The sequence below is a fragment of the Apus apus genome, chromosome 2 (assembly GCF_020740795.1).
Source record: "Apus apus isolate bApuApu2 chromosome 2, bApuApu2.pri.cur, whole genome shotgun sequence".
Lineage (NCBI taxonomy): Eukaryota > Metazoa > Chordata > Aves > Apodiformes > Apodidae > Apus > Apus apus.
The window spans coordinates 63,280,827-63,299,912 of NC_067283.1; positions in this window are offsets into that span (position 1 = coordinate 63,280,827).

The window sequence follows — 19,086 nt, forward strand, 5'->3', positions numbered from 1 at the left end:
TTATTTTCAGGGGACCTGAAGAGCTTCATCAGCACAAGCAGTTCACGCCACAAAAAACCCCTGAAGAAACAATAGCAATACTTTGCACTAATACAACACTTCACATTTTTGAAAGCTAATATGAACACATTTTTTTATTTGCTCTCCAAGAGTCTATTAAGGAATTCTTCAGTTCTTCAATCTTTTCTTGATATTTTTCGGATTAAAAGAAGAAATCACCTTTCTCTCACTGCCTGTGAAGACAGCTTTTTCCACTGCAGAGGGACAACCAAGGGAGACAGAAAGACCTTTGCTTCCTCCGCATTGATGCAAATGCATCGATGTTTTCTGGAAGTGCAGTCGCTTGGTTTTCAAAATACTTTTATGGGTCAGTGTCACTTTCAGGTATCACCTGCTTGCCAAATATTAGTTTATAATTCTGCTTTTTCGCTTCATGCTAGTGACAGCCTGACTGATCTTTAAAGCACCATATAAAATGCTGTTTGTTGATTTGGTTCAAGTCACATCGGTGTGATTGCTGGGAACAGAAGTTAGAAAGAACTAGAAATTCAAGCCTGGTGGTTGTGTGTGTGGAGGGGAAGCAGTTTTTTAAGGGCCATGCTGTGCACTTCCAGTGCATGCCAAATTTCGTGTAACCTTATTACCTATTTATTTATCTGCTTTAGAGTTCCTGTTGCCATAACCTGTGAGGATCTGCCAGGTGCTCAGTAACAGAAGCAAAAGGCTCCTCCTCATTCTTCTCTTCCATCCTACAGAAGATAAAGTAGAATAGCAGGGCATGATTTATAGGATCACCATTTTAATTTGCTTATGGACTTGTGTGTGTTTAAAAAGCAGCCTGCTAAAAAGATTAGTTTTATATTAATTTGTGGTAGGATATTTTCTGTGATCATTCTTTATAGCCTGCATGGCTTCTGAGAAAGTTGTCACGTAAGAAAACAAGAGCCCTCAGCTTTTGTTGACAGAAAACAGCTCTTGTAGGATTTTCATGTTTAGAGAGCAAGAAAAAAAACAACCACAGGTAATGTCTCCTCATGAGTTTTAATTCCAGCAACAGCAGATACTAAAATGATTGTACATGTTTATTAGGATAACAGGATTGTCTAAGGAAAACCACTGTGCAGCACTGTGAATTTAAATCAAGATATACATTGCAGAGTGCAAATGGCTGAAGATGCAGAAAAGAGAAAGATGGCTGTAAGAAGAACATTGGACAATGATCCATGAACTGCAATTCTTCACAGTTAAATATATTCTGTCATTTACTAATGTTCCCTTATAAGAAATGGGAATGAATGTTATTTTCCATTTTAGAGTAACTGTATAGCAATTCTTCATGGTTTTGCTTCTCGTACAGGGGTAAACTATGCAAAAGTATTTTAAAGACAAATTTGAGATTGCCGTTAAAAATGCTTCAACATGCACATTTTCTTACCATTTTGACTTTGTTTTCTTAGAGCTAAATGATGTGCATGTATAAGAATATTTTGGATAATCACACAGCTTATGCTAAGTAACTATTTCAAGTTATCTTCAATACCAGTATGTTTCCACATACTTACCTTGAAGTGTTAATGACATCTTGGTAATTTTTACTCCACTAACATGTTCTTTCAACACTTTAAAGCACTGGTATGTTTTACTCAAGCAAATATCTTACTTTATCTCAATGGAGAAATTGACTTGAAAAGCAGCACAAATCCTTGCTGATAGAGAAAGTTTGTCTTGAAGTTAATGAGCTTATTTGCCTGAGTAAGGAAGTGAGTATAAGGACTGCTCAACTGAGCACAAGTTTCACAACTGGGTGCAAAGCCATTAGCTGATTTCAGATCAGCCTCTTGAAATAGTTACTCCACATGGAGCTGCTGAGAACTGATTGTGAAAAAAAAAATTTTTTTTAGAATAGGAAAACTCAAATGCAAAAGAGTAAGAAAAATTGAAATTTTAAATACAAAAACATTGTGATTCGTGGTGATGGTTATTCAAAGTACATTTTTGGTCCCTGCTGGGTTGTATCCAGTGTCCACTGTAGTCCTTTTCCACTGGGAGTAAGAGACTCCTTATAGACATAAAGAGCTTTCTATTGCCTCCAGGAACTCCTTAACACACCCAATGTATCAATCTTCCTTGCAGTATGGTATGAATTACTATTAGAAATACATTAATAGGACATATTTGTACTCTTAGCATGAGGTATATTTTATTTACAACCTTGCATCTCAGCTTCTGTTTGTTTGGTTTTCCCCCTGTCCCCTCAGTACCTTCTTTAATCTGAATGGTCTTACACTTGCAGCATCAGGATTCTCCATGATGTTTAATGTTTTAGTAAGGTGGCAGTCTCTCCTTTCACTCTTTAAGGTACTATTTCATCCTGATGTGCTGAGAGATGCATGCTTTGACTTCTCCATCTGACAAAAGGTCCTCCACGAAGCATGTAAGCAAGCAAGTGGGGATGTGTGTGTGCGGTTGTGTGTCTCCTTTCTCCATTGCTGCAAGACCTGGTTGCTTCAGACAGGAACTTGGGTAGTTACAGCCCGTTAAAAGCTATGCCAGATGAAACTTAAACTGGCGTTGCATGAACAGGGCGTACAATGAGCAGGATAAAACATTTATTTTCAGTTGTTATTGATGACCTTTCAGAAGCTGCTCGTGGCTCTACTTTGGCCTGTCAGTTGTGAGCTAAAGGGTCATCAATAACTTATGGAAATAAATGTCTTATTGATAGTCTGGCTACTGCAAGTCCAGTATATTGTCTCACATACAGACACACAGGCACAGAAAATACAAATCCCAGACAAACCACTTGTGATATTAGCCTCTGTCCTTTCACTTTTAGAAAAATGTGGCTTTCTAGATTTTATTTTCCTTCCTTCCTTCCTTCCTTCCTTCCTTCCTTCCTTCCTTCCTTCCTTCCTTCCTTCCTTCCTTCCTTCCTTCCTTCCTTCCTTCCTTCCTTCCTTCCTTCCTTCCTTCCTTCCTTCCTTCCTTCCCTCTCTCTCCCTCCTCTGTCTCCTCTCATTCCTCTCCCTCCCTTTCTCTTGTTCTTACTCATTCATTTTTTTCTCTTTCTTTCTTTCATCTTCTATTTCTTTCTCATAAAGATATGCCCTAATTTATTTATAAGGGTGAGTCTCCAGAACAAGGTAGCATTACTGAGCTGGCTTACCAGTTCGTCTATACACATGACTACATTCATAATTGATGAAATGGTCTATAGTGTTGTGGCTAGAATAAACTTAAGGTCACATCTCTGGGAGAGCAAATCTTGCTATTATTCCTGATGAGAAACAAATACGTGCAGGAACTAAAAAGTGCGGAGCTGAAAGGGAATAAAACTGAATGTATAAGGGCAGTTTGAACAATTCATTCCAAAGTGAAAGTGCTTTTTCTTAGTTTTTCTTCATTGCCTTGATCTTCCTAAAACTGTTGTTGGGGCAGGTTAATGACTGACCTTTGAGGGAACCACATACCAGTCTTTGTTTCCTAGCAGTAAGGATCTTGCAGAGGCTTGAAACCTTTGAGGGAGAGAATAGGATTAAACTGCTGTATGAAGTCCAGCGCAGGTGATGATCAATGGGAGCGGAGCAGCGAGTTTCTCAGGACACCCCCTCCCTTCCCCCACCAGCTGGAATTTATTTTGCTCACTGCAAAGTTACCTGATGGAGAGGGCTGACTGTCAATGATTGCTCTCAGATTCATTTCCCTTTAGCAATCATCAAAAGCATGCAGTGTTAAAACCCCTGCAAGATTTTAAAGGTTACAGGCCACTTAGATTTAAACATCTCGTTGATCAGTTAAAATCAGGAAGACGTCACTTGAGCCTCACGCTAAAATAGTATGTACATCAACTCAGCTTACTTGCCACCTTCCAATTTCCAAAGTGTCCAGCAAAGCAGAGAAAGATGAGTGTTTGATCCTGCAACCTGTGGGCACTGGCTGACCTCAGACAAACCAGTGTTTGTAGGGGGAGGTCCTCCACATGTGCCCATCCTGGAAGCCCAGCTGTGCACCTGTGAATGATGCCATCGGTCCCAAAGGGTGACACTGCCTGCCAGGTCCCTTTGCATGCAATGTGCAGGGGGTTAGCTTCCACCTTGCCCCCCCCACACCTCCTCTCATGCCTCTGCTTTTGCTCCTTCGGGTGGCTGAGCCTTTGCTGTGACAAGGTTCAGATAAAGGGTCTGCAAACTGACGGGTGACACTTCAGCAACAGTTTTTGCTGCCTTTGAAGGCTTCTGTATGACTGCAAGCAGTTGTTAATTACTCCTAGAGGATTTGACTCAGCCTCCTTTTCTCCCCCAAAATCTTAAGCACCACACCGCTTTATTACTGTTATTAACAGGACAAAATAAGTAGAATCCCAATGAAAACCATTGCAAGTGTCCCACCTGCCTGGCTGCAGCCGGCGACTCAGCCAATGCCAAATGCAACAAAACACGAAACTGTGTAAAGAATTTAAGCGGCTCTAAGATTTCACTGACAGAGGAGCCTGATGTCACCCTCTCTTCCTCGGCGTGGAAGAGAGGGCTCTGAGGCCCACAGCTAGAGGTGCCGGGTGAGGAGGCTGAGGTGAAACAGAGGAGCTGTCGTTTCCCTCTGATGGCTGGGGGCCCTTTTCTTGCCGTCTTTGCCAAGAGAAGTCTAGGCTTAAACCCAACCCGCAGCTCCTGCTGGGTGACAAAACAGCCACGCTGGCTTTTGCAGAGTGGTCTTTGTCCTGAAACCCCTGACACTGATGTAGAGAGTGGGTCTCTGGAAGTAAGGAGCTAGGCTAAGGAACAATCTGAGTTTCCCATTCCGATCCTAAGTTGCCCCACGAGGAACGCGTCCTCTCGGGAGGAACCGCAGCCGGAAAGCAACGAGAAACGCAATACGTGAAGTAAACCGTGCGTTACAAATCCGAAAGGCTACTTTATGGAAACCGGCGGCGTCGGAGACGCAGTCGGGTGTTCTGCAGGGCGGGAATCTCGTCGCGGGGAGCAGCGGGGCACTCCGGAGGCTGGAGGCGGGAAGCTGGGGAGCGCTGGCGCGGCGTCTCAGCCTCGCCAGAGCGCCTCGAACAGCCCTCGTCCCCGCGGGGGGGGGAAGATCTCCCCTAAAGCGCCGGCGGGGGGACACCTTCCATCCCAACCGGGGGGCGGCGGGGCTGCCAGGGGGAGCTGCGCCCGAGCACCTCCCGCCGCCGCCACCTGCGGCCGCCACCACGCGTGGCGGGGCGGGGCGGGGCGCGGCCCGATCGGCCCCCTGGCCCACCGCGGGGCTGGGAAGGGCTGGGCAGGAAGGGGTTCCCGCCGGCCCCGCTCCCGCCCCCGCTCCCCCCCCCCCCAGCCTCGGCCCGGGCGGCCCAGACTGGCCGGCGCCGGGCGCGTGACATCACCCGTGGCCGCTGGCGCCGCCGGGGCGGTCGCCATGGCAACGCGGGACGCCCAGCCCCGCGCCAGGCCGGCCCCGCGCGCCCGACCGCCCCCCCCCCCCCCCCCCCACCACCGCGCGGGGCTCTCACGCACCCTCCGTGTGTGTCTGTGTGTGCGTGTGTCTGTGCGTGTGTCTGTCTGTCTGTGCGTGTCTGTGTGTCCCACACCGCACCCCCCCCCCCCCGCCCCGACCCCAAGCGCCGCCGCGGGAAAGGGCGCCCGGTATCCCGGGTGGGCGGGGGTCCCGGCGCTGCGCTCCTCTCCCGGGGGGCCGGGGGGGGGGGGAGGCTGCCCCCAGGGAGCTCAGAGGTGCCCCCAGGGAGGCCAGAGGTGCCCCCCTGGGGTCCCGCCTCTCTGCAGGAGCGCGGTGTTCCGGGGCTGCCGGGCTTGCAGGCGGCAGCCCTCGTGTTAACGACTGAGCTTGCGGGAGAAATGCTTCCCTTTCTCTCCCCCCGCGGTGCCTGCGGTGTCTGGTAGCAGGGAGTCCCGCGGTTTCCTTGGGTGTGATGTGGACAAAAAACAAAAAACAAAAACAAAACCCGTTTCAATTGCTCTGAAAAGCTGTCAGCTGATAATTGTAACCGGCACCTCCTAAGTCCTGCCTTAGGAGAGACTGAGTAACTTCCCGATTCACCTTCTCCGCACAACTATGGATTCGGCTGGTCTCTACCATATTCTCCTAGTTGGTTGGTTGGTTTGCTTTGCTTTGGATTTTTTATTTTTTTTTTCCTGGAGAAAGTCTGATACTTTCATCTCTCCCAGGTGGACTCCATTCCAATACTCTCCTCTGCACCTCTGTAGCTGTGTGATAGCCTTTTGAGACAGTGGGAGAAGGATGACGTGGAAACAGCAGGAGTCTGCTGTGTGCCAAGTTCTTTAAAAACCTCTTTTCTCTTTAGGTGCCCAAGCGTGAGCCATCTTTGCCCTGGCATTGTGGTCAAGTACGTAAAAATCTGATACTGAATGGCTTGAAATCTTAAAAGCTGTAGGCTTTCTAAACTCATCTGAGAAACTTCAAATGGTCAGTGTCTCTGTGAAAGACTTAGGACTGCTGTCAAACCTAGCGAATATCCCTTCTTATTGAGCAAGTAAGTATTATTTCTATATTTAGTGTCCCTGGTGAAAACTGCTGGAAGTCTGAGTTGACTGAAACTTGAAATGGAAGCACCAGGAGACAAATAAAATGAACCTACAGTATAACATGAAAAGATGTTTTTCCTTTTGAAGCCAGTCCTGTGATTATTTTTTACATTATTTTTATTTTTTGTATGCAATTCAGAAACTCTTCATGCTTCAGTTTGATACTGCTGCAGTTTAGCCCCATGTGACTTCCCAAGGGGGCACTGAGTCAAGTGAGGGATTAGAGGTGAGAGAGCTTCCTGGCTTTCTGCACAGCCCTCTGGCAGGTAGCTCACAAGACTTCCTTTGAGAATGAATAGTTCCTACCTATTGCCTTGCAGCTTGTTGATTCACAGTTTCTACATGAAACCATCTGTAAATATTAGCCTGTGTAATTTGAAGTGATATTAAACAAAGTGATGAGAATCCACTTAAGGAAAAAATTGATAGCTTTCCATATGGTTCCAAAAAGCTTAACACTGACACTAGTTAGCACAGTGTAGGAATGGCACAGTTCTGACTCAATTTATCTGTAAAAATGAAGACCTAGCGAAACATTAATTTCCCAAAATTATGGAATGTTTTAATGTGATTGTAATGGCCCCTTTGTGCTTTTAAGTTATTAACATAGTTACAACAAATTACAACTCCTTGTAACCAAATGTTTTAGATGTGAAAGAATCAGGCTGGTATGCTGGCATCTTGATATAAGGGTGGTCTCTACATAACATAATCGTAGTGTATCCATTCTGATTTACTTGGAGTAGCTTACACTAATGTGGGTGTTTCCTTTATATTGGGACTGTGATGCTTTTATGACCGAGGCTCAGTCTTTTACATCTTCACGTTTTACCTTTCTATAATGTGTTTTTTTGGGGAGCTGCACCTAGACTCAGGACAGCCTGGGAAGCTGGATCTTGTACAAAGGAGGTGCAGCAAACTAGTGTAAGTGATGCTGGGGAGGGGAGCCCTGTGGAAACTCTGATGTGAGCTCAAGAGTATGTTGCAACGAGGTCTGATTAGTTCATCAGGAGCCAGTGTGAGTCTGGAACATCTAGCACTGAGAATGAGCCTGGATGTAGTCCAGCTGCTTTCTTACCCTATAGATCTGGAGCGTTCAGTCTTGCTGAACCAGCTCTGAGCCTGTTTGGGTGTGTCTACACTGTGTTCCCGTTGGTTGTCAGGGGTGTTGAGGAGCTCAGCACAGCAGGTGTCCAAGAGGTCCGACCCTGCATCAGCATGTTTGGTGCTGCACTGTTAAGTACGGATTCAGCCAGAATGCAGCAGCACTGTTTGGAGCCTGCTTGCTCCATAGTGCATAGAGCTCAGCTACAGTCCTGGGTCCAGGCTGGATCTGGGCTCAGACTGAGTTCAGTCTGGCCTTCATAGCACCAACTCCATCCCAGAGCCTCTCAAATCCATCTGGACGTTGCTGCCTAACTCTCCTGGAAGTACAGCATAGGGATAAACTGGGCAGGCTCTGTGAGATACATTCAGATGCCATGCTTCATGCAAGTACTTGTATGGCTGCGAATCTGCAGGGCTCTGGGGTACAGCCTGAGCTAATGAACTCCAGCAGAGCTGAACTGGCTCTGCACGGAGCTCACGTTGGTGCCTGTGCCACTTCAGCATTTTTGATCTGCAACTCATCACCCGTGGTATATCTGCAGATTGACTTTATCTGGTGGTGCATATGTGGATGCGTAAGTTGAAATGTGATTGGGCAGAAAATACCACTAAAAGCATTAAAAGGAAAGTTCACAGAGAGAGACCCAGTAGAACAGGGGATTGTGTTTAATACCAGGTCCATACCCTGACACTTTACCATAAATTTTTCTTATGGGTAAGGGAGCAGATCCATGGGAACATGGGATTTACTATAGGGAAAACTGACTGTAGTACTTTAAATGTGCTTGTGTGTTCCTTCTTTCAGTGTTTTTAGCAGTCAGCTATTAGTGTTCTCTTCCATTGCATACTACAGTTCTGATCTAGCAAAGCGTTTAAATTACATTCTTTAGAGCTTTGCTGGATTAGGGCCATTGTCAGTACTTCCAAAAAGCAAAGCTTAAAACATTCTCTGAAATCTTTGGCTGGGAATAGTCTAGCATTATTCCGTACCCATAAGGATCTTATCTGGACCCTCCCTTAGGAACTGAAATAGCAAATGTCATGTGTGCAGCCTTGGCAGTCAATTTTCAACTTGGAGGACTTCTTTTGGTGAAGTAGTGTGGGCCAACATGCCTATGAGATACGTTCAAAGCTTTTCATGCTTTTCTCATCCGTTGGAAATACAAACAAATAATTCTCATTTTCCAAAACTGGACTAGCTGCAAGTTGTGATGGTGGCAGTGACTTGATAAAGAAAAGTGGGAAGCATAGTCTTCAGTTGCCTCTATAGAATGTGCTTTTTCCAAGAAGGAAAGAATCCCCTAGTGTAAAAATAGAACAATAATGATATTGAAAGCTTTTCATGTGCTGGAAACTGTTTATTGATTTGTAAACAGTCTTTGGTATGCTTTTTTTGTCAGTAGTGCGAAACACTTACCTGGTTACATCAGAGACAGCTGTCTAAGTTAGATTATTTTTCCCATCTTTGGACTTTGTTTGCATTATGGGGCCTTCGTGGCTCATGTTTCTGATAACTGGAATATATTAAAGCATGCTGTCTTACTGTGAAACTGTTTTTCTCTTCATTTTTGCTTAGAGGCTGAGGGATGTTGGGTGCCAGTAAGTCTTATGTTTTTACCCTGTTTTGTGGGGTTATGTTATAATCATCAAGAGATGTCCATTCAAGAAGGCAGAGGGCTAAAGGATGTATTTTCAGGCAGCCAATGCTATGAGCACAGTACGGAGTAAGAAGTTCTACTGAAGTGGTCACAGAGAAAACATAACTTTCTCCACCAGGTGCATGAGTTGAGGACTTGGCTGGGCTTCCCAGCAGCAGGCATACTGGCAAAAAAAAGTAACCTGTTCCAGGCCTCTTCCTAGTATATCTTGAGGACTATTTCAGTCTCCAAGACTCATCTCAACTGTAGGATAGCATGGGATCTGCCTTTTTCATGGAAGAGACAATAGTTGTAGAATCACAGAATTGTTTGGGTTGGAAGGGACCTTAAAGATCATCTAGTTCAACCCCCCTGCATGGGCAGGACACCTCCTACTAACTGGATCAGGTTGCTCAAAACCCAATCCAGCCTGGCCTTGAAGACCTCCAGGGATGGGGCAGCCACAACTTCCCTGGGCAACCTGGGCCAGTGTCTCACAACCCTCACAGTGAGGAATTTCTTCCTAATGTCTAACCTAAATCTCCCCTCTTCCAGTTTAAAGGCATTATGCCTCATCCTATCGCTACACCCCCTTCTAAAAAGCCCCTCCCCAGCTTCCCTGTAGCCCCTTCAGGTACTAAAGGGCCACTATAAGGTCTCCCTGGAGCCTTCTCTTCTCCAGGCTGAACAGCCCAGCTCTCTCAGCCTGTCTTCATAGGAGACGTGCTGCAGCCCTCTTGAGCATCTTCTTGGCCCTCCTCTGGACTCTCCATGTCCTTCTTGCATTGGTGGCTCCAGAACTGGACACAATAGTCCAGATGGGGTTTCACACAGTAGAGGGGGAGAATCGCCTCCCTTGACCCACTGATCATGTTTCTTTTGAGGCAGGCCAGAAATACGGCAGCCCATTGCCAGCTCACAGTGTCAGTTCAGAGTCTCTAACCATGGTTTACTCAAAAAATATTTGCTTCAACTTTTTCAGGGTGCAAAAGAAGTTTGCTTGTCAGAGATGCATTTTGGAATTTGGGATGGTTGTACTTAGGGCAAGAAGCATAGAACTCTTATGTTTGGCTCTGCACAGTCTACATGAGCACTGTTTTGTGAGACAGTCTGAGAGAGAAGGTAGTGCTGGAGAGAATCTATTAAATGTGCAGGCTTTTAGATGTCTCTTTCCTGTTGGTTGTGAGTAGGGAGATGAAAGGAGGCCCAGGGCTGAGTTATATTCCAGATTTTAAACTGAGATAAGAAATTTAAAATAGCACATTTTTATTATGTGTCATTGCATCTCTTTAGTTGCCCAGCAAGTGTGGTGTGCTCCTATATGTATACATAAAATATTCAAATACATTTTGATTACTAATAATGTAATTAAAATGAATTTATTTGAGGGAAAATAATGTATGCTGTCCTGGAATGAACAGCAACAGGAAACTAAACATTCTGAGCCTCAAATTCTACTCTGTTGAACACATAGTTTTCTCATTCCTTATAGGTAAGGTGGCCTGTCCACCTAAATAAAACTGGTATGTTAATGTGAGCAAGTTGGGATAACACATCATGGCTATATAGTTCCATTTTCATGTCCTACCTACTGTTCTTCCTACTGGGTTCACACAGGCCTCCTTTTCTGCAGGTCACGAATCACTCCGCAGATAAATTTTGTGTGTAGTCAAGCCTAGTAACAGTCCATGATGTGTGAGCCCAGCTCTCACAGGCTGTCTTCATAGGAGAGGTGCTCCATAATCACAAATTATGGAAAATGGCTACCAGTGTTAATAGGGCTCTTCAGAGGAAGAGTCAAGCCACTTTCTTCTGCTGAGTCTTGGATGTTCCACTACTTCTTATGTTATTCCTATCTAGTTACCATACCATGAACACGTTGGATATCAGGCCGGGACCTTCACCTCTGGAGCACTACCAGCTGGAGGTTCCCTCTGGTGATGGTTTCCTCTCCAGGACTATCAACAACTGGAGCACTATGTCTGGAATTTTCTACCTTGGTAGCTGAGGTAGGGGCCAGTGGCAATACGAAAGTAGTGGGCAAAGTCAAGGAGAGAGGAGGTTCTTCCCTGTAGCCTGGCCAGTCAGTCAGTGCCAGAGGAAGGATGACACCATTCAGTTCAATGCATTCTGGGTTAGAATCTCGGTCCTGCAAGATCCCTTTCCTCTTCCTCTGGTCTGTCACAGCATGTGGTACCCTCAGATGCTTCACTGCGGCACAAGTCAGGAAAACCCATCACTGTCATACAGAGAGTAGGGGCAGGCAAAAGCCAGACAAGCTGCCTCCGGGACACCTGCCTGGCTGTGCCCAGCAGTACCCGTGGGCACAGACTGTGGGCACAGATCTGTATGATAGATTGCCAAAATTTCATTTCACCAAAGAGAGCACTATTGAGTGGTCAGTGGAGCCAGCAGATGGGGAGGAGCTCCCTATAACACTGGGGCAGGGGCTAATGTGGTTACCTTGCAGGACATCCTGTGTGACCGGAAAGAAGCGCAGTCTTTGTGGCAGAACCCAGCTGGTAACTGTGGTTCTGTCATAAAAAGAGTCACAGCTGCTCCTGCCAATGGGGCCCTTGAATGCTGAGACCATTAGAAGTGTGGCTATTTGAGAGAGGAGGGGGAATAGATAAATTTTTCACAGAACAGTTATATTTTATTCAGTAGGGTTTTGCTTGCTTGTTTGTGTTTTCATAAACATTTTTGTTCTCTCTTCAGGGGATGAAAGGTACTTTTCTTTAAGCCCTTGGGGATCTAATAACTTCTATACAGACTTTTTTGTTGTTGTTTGGCCAACCCATGCTGTACCTTTTTTCTTTTTTCCTAAGAAGCACCATTTCCAGTGCATGTAGCTGGTTACCTTACTGTATGATGAAGGCTGTGCTGGAGTTCATGTAACTTTAAATTGATTTATCCTTAAATGTAACATGGCCCATGATTCAACTTTTAAGATCAGGGCCTTTGTGTGAAACTTGCTCTGGATTTTCATGAAGTTTTTAACTGTCCGAAGTTTAGATTTGTTTTTCTATTTATTAGACTAAACCTGTATTTAACATTGTAGAGAAGTTTGATTTGGTCAGTTTCTTCAGAAAATTCTCCTTCTCAGTATTCTCCTTCTCTGTCTTCCTTTCCGATCTGGCAGCTGTGATTCCAGTTTGACTGACAGATGAGCATAGATTATACAGAGGCTCACCTGAGATACAGAAGCTCACCTGATCAGAACTATGGACTCGCAGAAAAATGTATGCCTAAGCAAAGTGTGTTCCAAGAGGCATCTCAACCTTTACTCTAGCTTTTGTGCAGACTTCTCCAAATTAGTCTGTTCGTAAGACTGGAGCAAGAACAGAGGATTATTCTCTTTCCTAGGTGTTGTAATTAGTCTTGATCTGTTAAAGACACTCTGTCTGGCCAGGCTGCCTTCTTCAAATACCTTATTTGCTAAAGGAGAGATCATTCTTTGCTGTTAGAACTTTGTGTTTCCTAGGAACTCAACAAAAATGCTTACTTCAGTTGATGGTAAAATTCTGGTTGAGGTAATTTGGGTAAGACAAGCTCAGAACTATGCTTTTGTCGAGAAACTCTTGCTCTTATAGCCCAGCCCTCTTAGGAGCCAATTAACTGCAGTCTGAAACTTCAAAGAAGATAGAACTTGGAATTAGTGTGTGTCTGTACATACATAAATATGCTTCTGAAGGAAACCAATTTATGCTCTTTGTCTCTCATTTCCCCCAATTTTTTTGTTCTCTTTGGTTATGCATTATTGTTTCACAGATTTCATAGTGCTCATCCATGTATTTTAGATCAGTTAAACTTTTCTTATGAGTGTTTTGGATACGCCTTCCTACTTGGTATAATTATAATTTATTATATCTTAATCTATAGTTATAAATTTTTAATCTTTAATGAGTCTTTTTCAAGCTTGGGGAAAATAGCTGCGCTTAAGTACTTACAGAAAGTAATTCAGAAATTGGATTTTCTCATAAGATGATATTTATTTTTAATTGGCCATGAGCCTGTGGCACAAGATTGGTGGAAAACCAAGAACCTGTAAGTTGTGGTAAATTAGGGGTGATTTTAAAAATAGCTGTAGTAGTTGTTGTGGTCAACTGCAGCTCATGTAGTTGTGACCTGTGGTCATTATTCAACGTAATGCTCTAAAGTCTGTCCTAGTAGCAAGACATTCACTGTCTTCAACAGTGGAAAGACTGGTGAGGGTATCAGAAGCAAGGCATGCAGTTAGTACTCTATTTTCATTCTTTCAGACTGCAGAATCTAAACATATGTGGAGTGTATTTGTACAGGTTACATATATGTGTACTTACACTGTGCGTTTGTGCCTGTGTAAATTCTGAAAGTATTTATCATGTATCTTTGATCCTTTTGAGCATCAGTAAGCTTTTGTACACTGGTCCAACAAGACCAAGTCACTTGATATAAATTCTTAATAATTTCTAGCAGAATTTGTGAGTCTGCTAAGTAAGTGATATTTGGATAAGAATAAAGTCCTTTTTTGGGGGGGAGAGGGAGGTGAGAGGAAACTGGCTGCCAGAAGTTTTTCCATTGACCTTAGTCCTTAGGCATCACAGCTTTTTACTGGAGTAACCATTCATAAAGTATTTGGATATCATGAAGTAAATATGTCCCCTTCTCCTATCTCAAGTTTTCATGTATTCACGTCATATTTCTAATTTCTCTTTTTCTGTCTTCCTTTCCCACAACTTCTGTTTGTACATGTAAATGACCCTGGCCTAAGGTCTATGATGAGCAGCCTAAAAATTTGCAGTTTTAATGGTAGTTTTCTTTGATCTCTAAGGAGACAAAAGGAGGACTATGAAATGCTATAAATACTGGAAGGGGAAATTATAAATCATTCCTAATCCTGTTGCTGAACTGAAATGACTGTAACATTGAATATGAAATGTGTGGCTTCATTGCATGGGACATACAACTTAATGTCAGGATTTGCAGTATTTTTATGTGTGCTTGGTTTAATTTCTTTTACTCTGAGAGATGAGAACTTGAACTGATAGGAAAAGAGCATTTAGCTTTGGAAGTGGTGAGATATGGGAAGCACTCCTAATCCAAAGTAGAGAACTGAAAGTTTTAGAGGTGTTTTGTCCTATGATGATTATATCACAGAAGCAGTACTTTGTGATAGTGTTCTTCAGGTACTTGCTTGGGACAAACTGCATGGCTTACTCATATTCCTTTTTTCTTTTAATAAAATATCTGTTTTGAAGTAATTGAATGCCCCCCCAACCATTCCAGACCTCACTGCTACAGGCTGAGGTGCATACATAGATGTCTACATGAAAGTAGGTTTAAACTGCCTGAATACAGGCATCATTCAGTGTCATTGTGCATGAACAGGCAAACTCTTTTAAGTATTGTATTGATGACCTTTAGATAAAAGGAGAATTCATTATGGTTAGCAACTGTGATTTTCAGAAAAAAATAATCATGTTGTTGGTGTTAAGATTATTAACTGCTTTAGAGATTTGTCAGTGTAGCTATACCAAAAAAACTTGTCATCTGGCATCCTATCAAATGCCAGTGACTGTGCTTTCATAGCGTAAACTAAAGAAGATAACCCCAAATCTTGAGATACCCTTGCATATTATGTTCTGTGAGGATAGAGTGTTTTTCTTTAAATCCTTGCATGTAAGACTGTACATTCAGAAGAAGGATTTGTGTGCTAAATACCAGATTTAAATACTTAGAACTGCACATAATACTTTCAATAATGCATGGATCAAGCTACTGACAGGCTGCATAGCTCTTGCTTGCTCTACCTGGTGCAGGTCTTAATTGTCTCAGCACACTAATCAGTAACAGCAATGTGGGAAATAGCTGCCAGCCTGAAATCAGCAATGATTTTTCATTGGGAGAATCATCTCAGTATTTTGTGGTAGTTGTAAATCTACTGTGTTTATGTGTGTATGATGCTACAGTTTCCAATTTTTATACAGATGTATTACTGGTTTTAGACTGTAGGTTCTTTTGTATCACTCACTTCAGGGAATTGTTGCTTATATATATGCACCTGTGGAAGGGAAACAGTCTAGTGCTCAGCAGTCATGAGGAGAGAGTCTAAAATGAGTCATGCTGGAGTTTGACTGTTTCTTATATTAACTTGTCAAAACATTGGATTGTAATACAAAGCTTGCAAGAGTACTTTCTGCAGATGAAGCATGTTCTTTCCCTTTTGCTCTTTTGCAAAGAAGTGGAAGAAAAAAAGATGGACACAGTCATCCTAATTTTTCCTTAGATCAGAAAATGTGATATTTTGTTCAAACATAATAGAACAATTGTTCTTTTGTTTTTAAATGTAATTTTCAAGTGATTAATGGCTTGTGACAGGTGCCATTTCAACAGTCGTGGAGAATAAAGTCCTTTTTTACCAAATCATGTAACAGTGTCAGTCAAAGATGTTATTATCTGTTGTCTTTAGGCATCACAGCTTTCTTTTGGAGTGACCATTCCTAAAAGTAAAAGAAGTAATTCCAGAACACTTTTTTTAATTATTTTGTTTTTGGCTGAGGTCAGTTAGCGTCTACGAGGGTGGTTTATGCTTCGTCACTTTGAACTAAGCTGAGATTGGTGACTCAGTTCGTGTCCCTTGAGGGCAAGATGGGAAGAACTTTTGACTTGGATTAGATCTTGAAGCAGTGATCTTGAAGTGGAGGGCCAGTACTGAGATGCCATTCTGCTGGGTGTTTTACTGCAAGTGGAATGTAAAATATGAAACAAAAAGTATTCTCCAGTCCTTTTCCTCCTGTGCCCGTCATTAACAACATACAAAGGTTTAGTGCAATCTTGTTTAATAACAGGCATAGAAAGAGGAAGAAATAGCTCCACACTCATTAGAAACAAAATCAATTATTATTTTTAAAAACTACCTGCTTTCAATTAAGCAGGAAATTATCTAACCGGTTACTTAATTTGCTCTGCCTGGCAGTCTCTCAACTCCTTTATGCTGAGTGGAGCATGAAATTAAATATGTAACAACTATCCTAATGGTTATGTTTTTAGAAAACCGGCATTTAGAAATGGTATTTTGCATAGTATCAAAAGAAATAATGACATAAAAATAAATTACTGCGGCTTCAATGCATTTGATATTTAAAAAGAAAGAAATTGCTTCATTTTTGATTCTCTTATCCTGATTAATAATATAACAATATTTCATTTGACTGATGCAGATCTATACAAGGGAATTGGGTTATTTGTTTAGGTGATTGTTTCCCTCCCCCTGCCTACCACCCACCCCTGCTTTCAGATTGTGTATAATGGGTGAAAGTGTTGATGTTAATCTCTGTTATATACAGCTATATGGATCACAGGGGTTTTCCTTTTTTAACAACAGTTTGTAAAAATATTTCTAATGCTATAATTATGATTTGAGGTGCAGTAACTCATCACATTCCCCAATACCCAGATGTAAACTATTTTGTTCTTCAGCTGGGTTTTAGTGCTTCCAAGGAAAATAACTCTCATTTCTTAGCTTTTTTAATGAACACATTTTTGCTCTCTACATACTTGTAAGTTTGAGCCACCAAAGCAGTAAAATTGTTGGTATTTGCTTTGAATCTTGACTCAGACATTTATTGTTGTCTGCCACAACTTTTGAAAATGCTTTGAAATTGGGTAGAAAGTGGTTCTTCCACATAGTAATCCTACCTATCCTTATATTGCAGAAATAATGGCTGTGGTAGCAGCTGTCTGCGTATTATGAAAATGATTTGGTATAGTTAGTTGGCCATTAGTCTGCCAGGATGTTCTGTTTTGTTTCCTGAACATGGGACAATTTGTTAATTGTCCTGAGTAACAATAAAAACAACCTCCAGTTAAGTTGGATCGGAACGGAAAGAGTGTCTGGCTTTTCATTTATGTTTAGACCCCTTTACACCTCTCTGGCATGTCATTTAGAACCTCTCTCCAAATCTTCAAGAATATCAAATGACTTTTATGTTCCAGTGACACACTTAATGAAGAAAGGGGGGTGGGGGAAGAGCAACTTGGGAAAATGAGCTCAGATGTTCCTTAGATGTTCCATCCCTCTATGTCACCCCAGTTTAGTTAAGCTTCTCCAGTGGCAGTCTTGAGGAAAAGTTGTCACCTTTCCTTATTCCTGCCATTGGCATCCATTTTTGCTCCCTGTAGCCTGTGCTCGGAGTCACGGAGCTGAAGAGCCACCTCTCTCTCTGGGGAGATGCCTTCCGTGGAAGATGAGGGTGTCCTGTCAGCAGCCAGCAGCCAGACAGAACCACCAGTGCCATCTTTGCTAGGGTGAAAGCTACTAGAAGCAAATAAAGGCTGAGTGTAGATAGCAGGGGCAGAGTATTATTGAAAAATGCTTTGCAGAGTCACTTGCCGTGCCTTTAGTTTTCAATGTATATAAGTGTTATATGGATCTCAAATCTGCTTTTATTTACACAAAATATTTATACATCAAGCAAGACAATTTCACAACTTCAAAATGTATTTTCCTGTTAGATTAATCTTTTCATATGCTAACCACATTACAAATAAACATTTTCATAGTCTCCACTACATGAATGTGGCTAAAAGCTTCCTTGTTATTTTATAGTTACAGCATTTCAAATGTATCCCTTTTTGACGTGGTTAGGCAGCCTGCCAGTTTTACTACTAAATTATAGCAGAGAAAACACTCAGTAGAATTTGATTAGATTTCTTCCTTCTCCCCATGAGTAAGGCAAAGCAAATTTATGTTCAAAATGCAAGCTGGGTTCTGAAGAATTGAATATAGATCCATATGTGTAGTGTTAAAAACGCGTGTGAGTTTTGTAGTTGAAAATACGTCTTGTTCATAGTGCTGCTTTGTCTTACTGTTGCAGTTTGTTCTGTTTTGTCGCTATCATCTGCAGAGTGATAGAAAAGCATTAAACAACACCGAAGTTAAGGTTTGTCTTTCAAAAATGTTAGTGATGAATGTGTCTTAATCTTTGCTAGTAATAAGCACCTGTGTTAACAAAGTCGCTGTTAAGTGGATTAATCCCAACCGGTTGCAAGCATTTAGGGATCTAATTTAGGCTGTACTTTTAAGGAGAAAGACTGCATCTAGCCAACCTCTGAAGAGAACGCATGGCATTTGTCCAAGGCATAAGATTGTTTTGTCCAAATCAAGGATCTTGTTGGAGCGTATTGTGGTGCCTCTCTGGCCAAGAAGGCCAGGTTTCCTTCTCATAGCAATCAGGGCAGAATGGGAGAAGAGATCACGTGTGCATGATTTTGACCCAAACCAGAGATGGAACGTGGGATGAAGCAACCTCTGGAACTGGGAGTTAGTAAACATTCCCAAATATACAAACCATGTCCCAAGATCTTCAGTGGGCTGAACAGTCCCGGTGTCTGTCTTTGCCATGAACCACTTAGCAAAACTAAGGTGGACATAACTGCTTCTTTAATCTCCATTCCAAGAGGCAAGCACAGGGGCTGGCTAGGAGTCTCTCATATTCTGTAAATCTTTTCTAGGAACAGAAGGGCTCACAATGGAACATTATAGGTCCAGCACATTTCACATCCTTAAAAATGTACAGTTGTACCTGCTTGCAATGTGTGCTTTTAGTATTAAAGCAAAGTGAAACGTGTATTCATAGTTCCATCTCCTACTGCCAAGCAAAGGAATTAAATGAGTGACTTTAATGAATATAATGATTTAATTGTCTACTATATATAGATATGACATTAAACAAATCTTTAGAATCTTATGTGTGAGAATGTACCCAACAAATAACAAAATTTAATAAATGTGACTATGATGTATA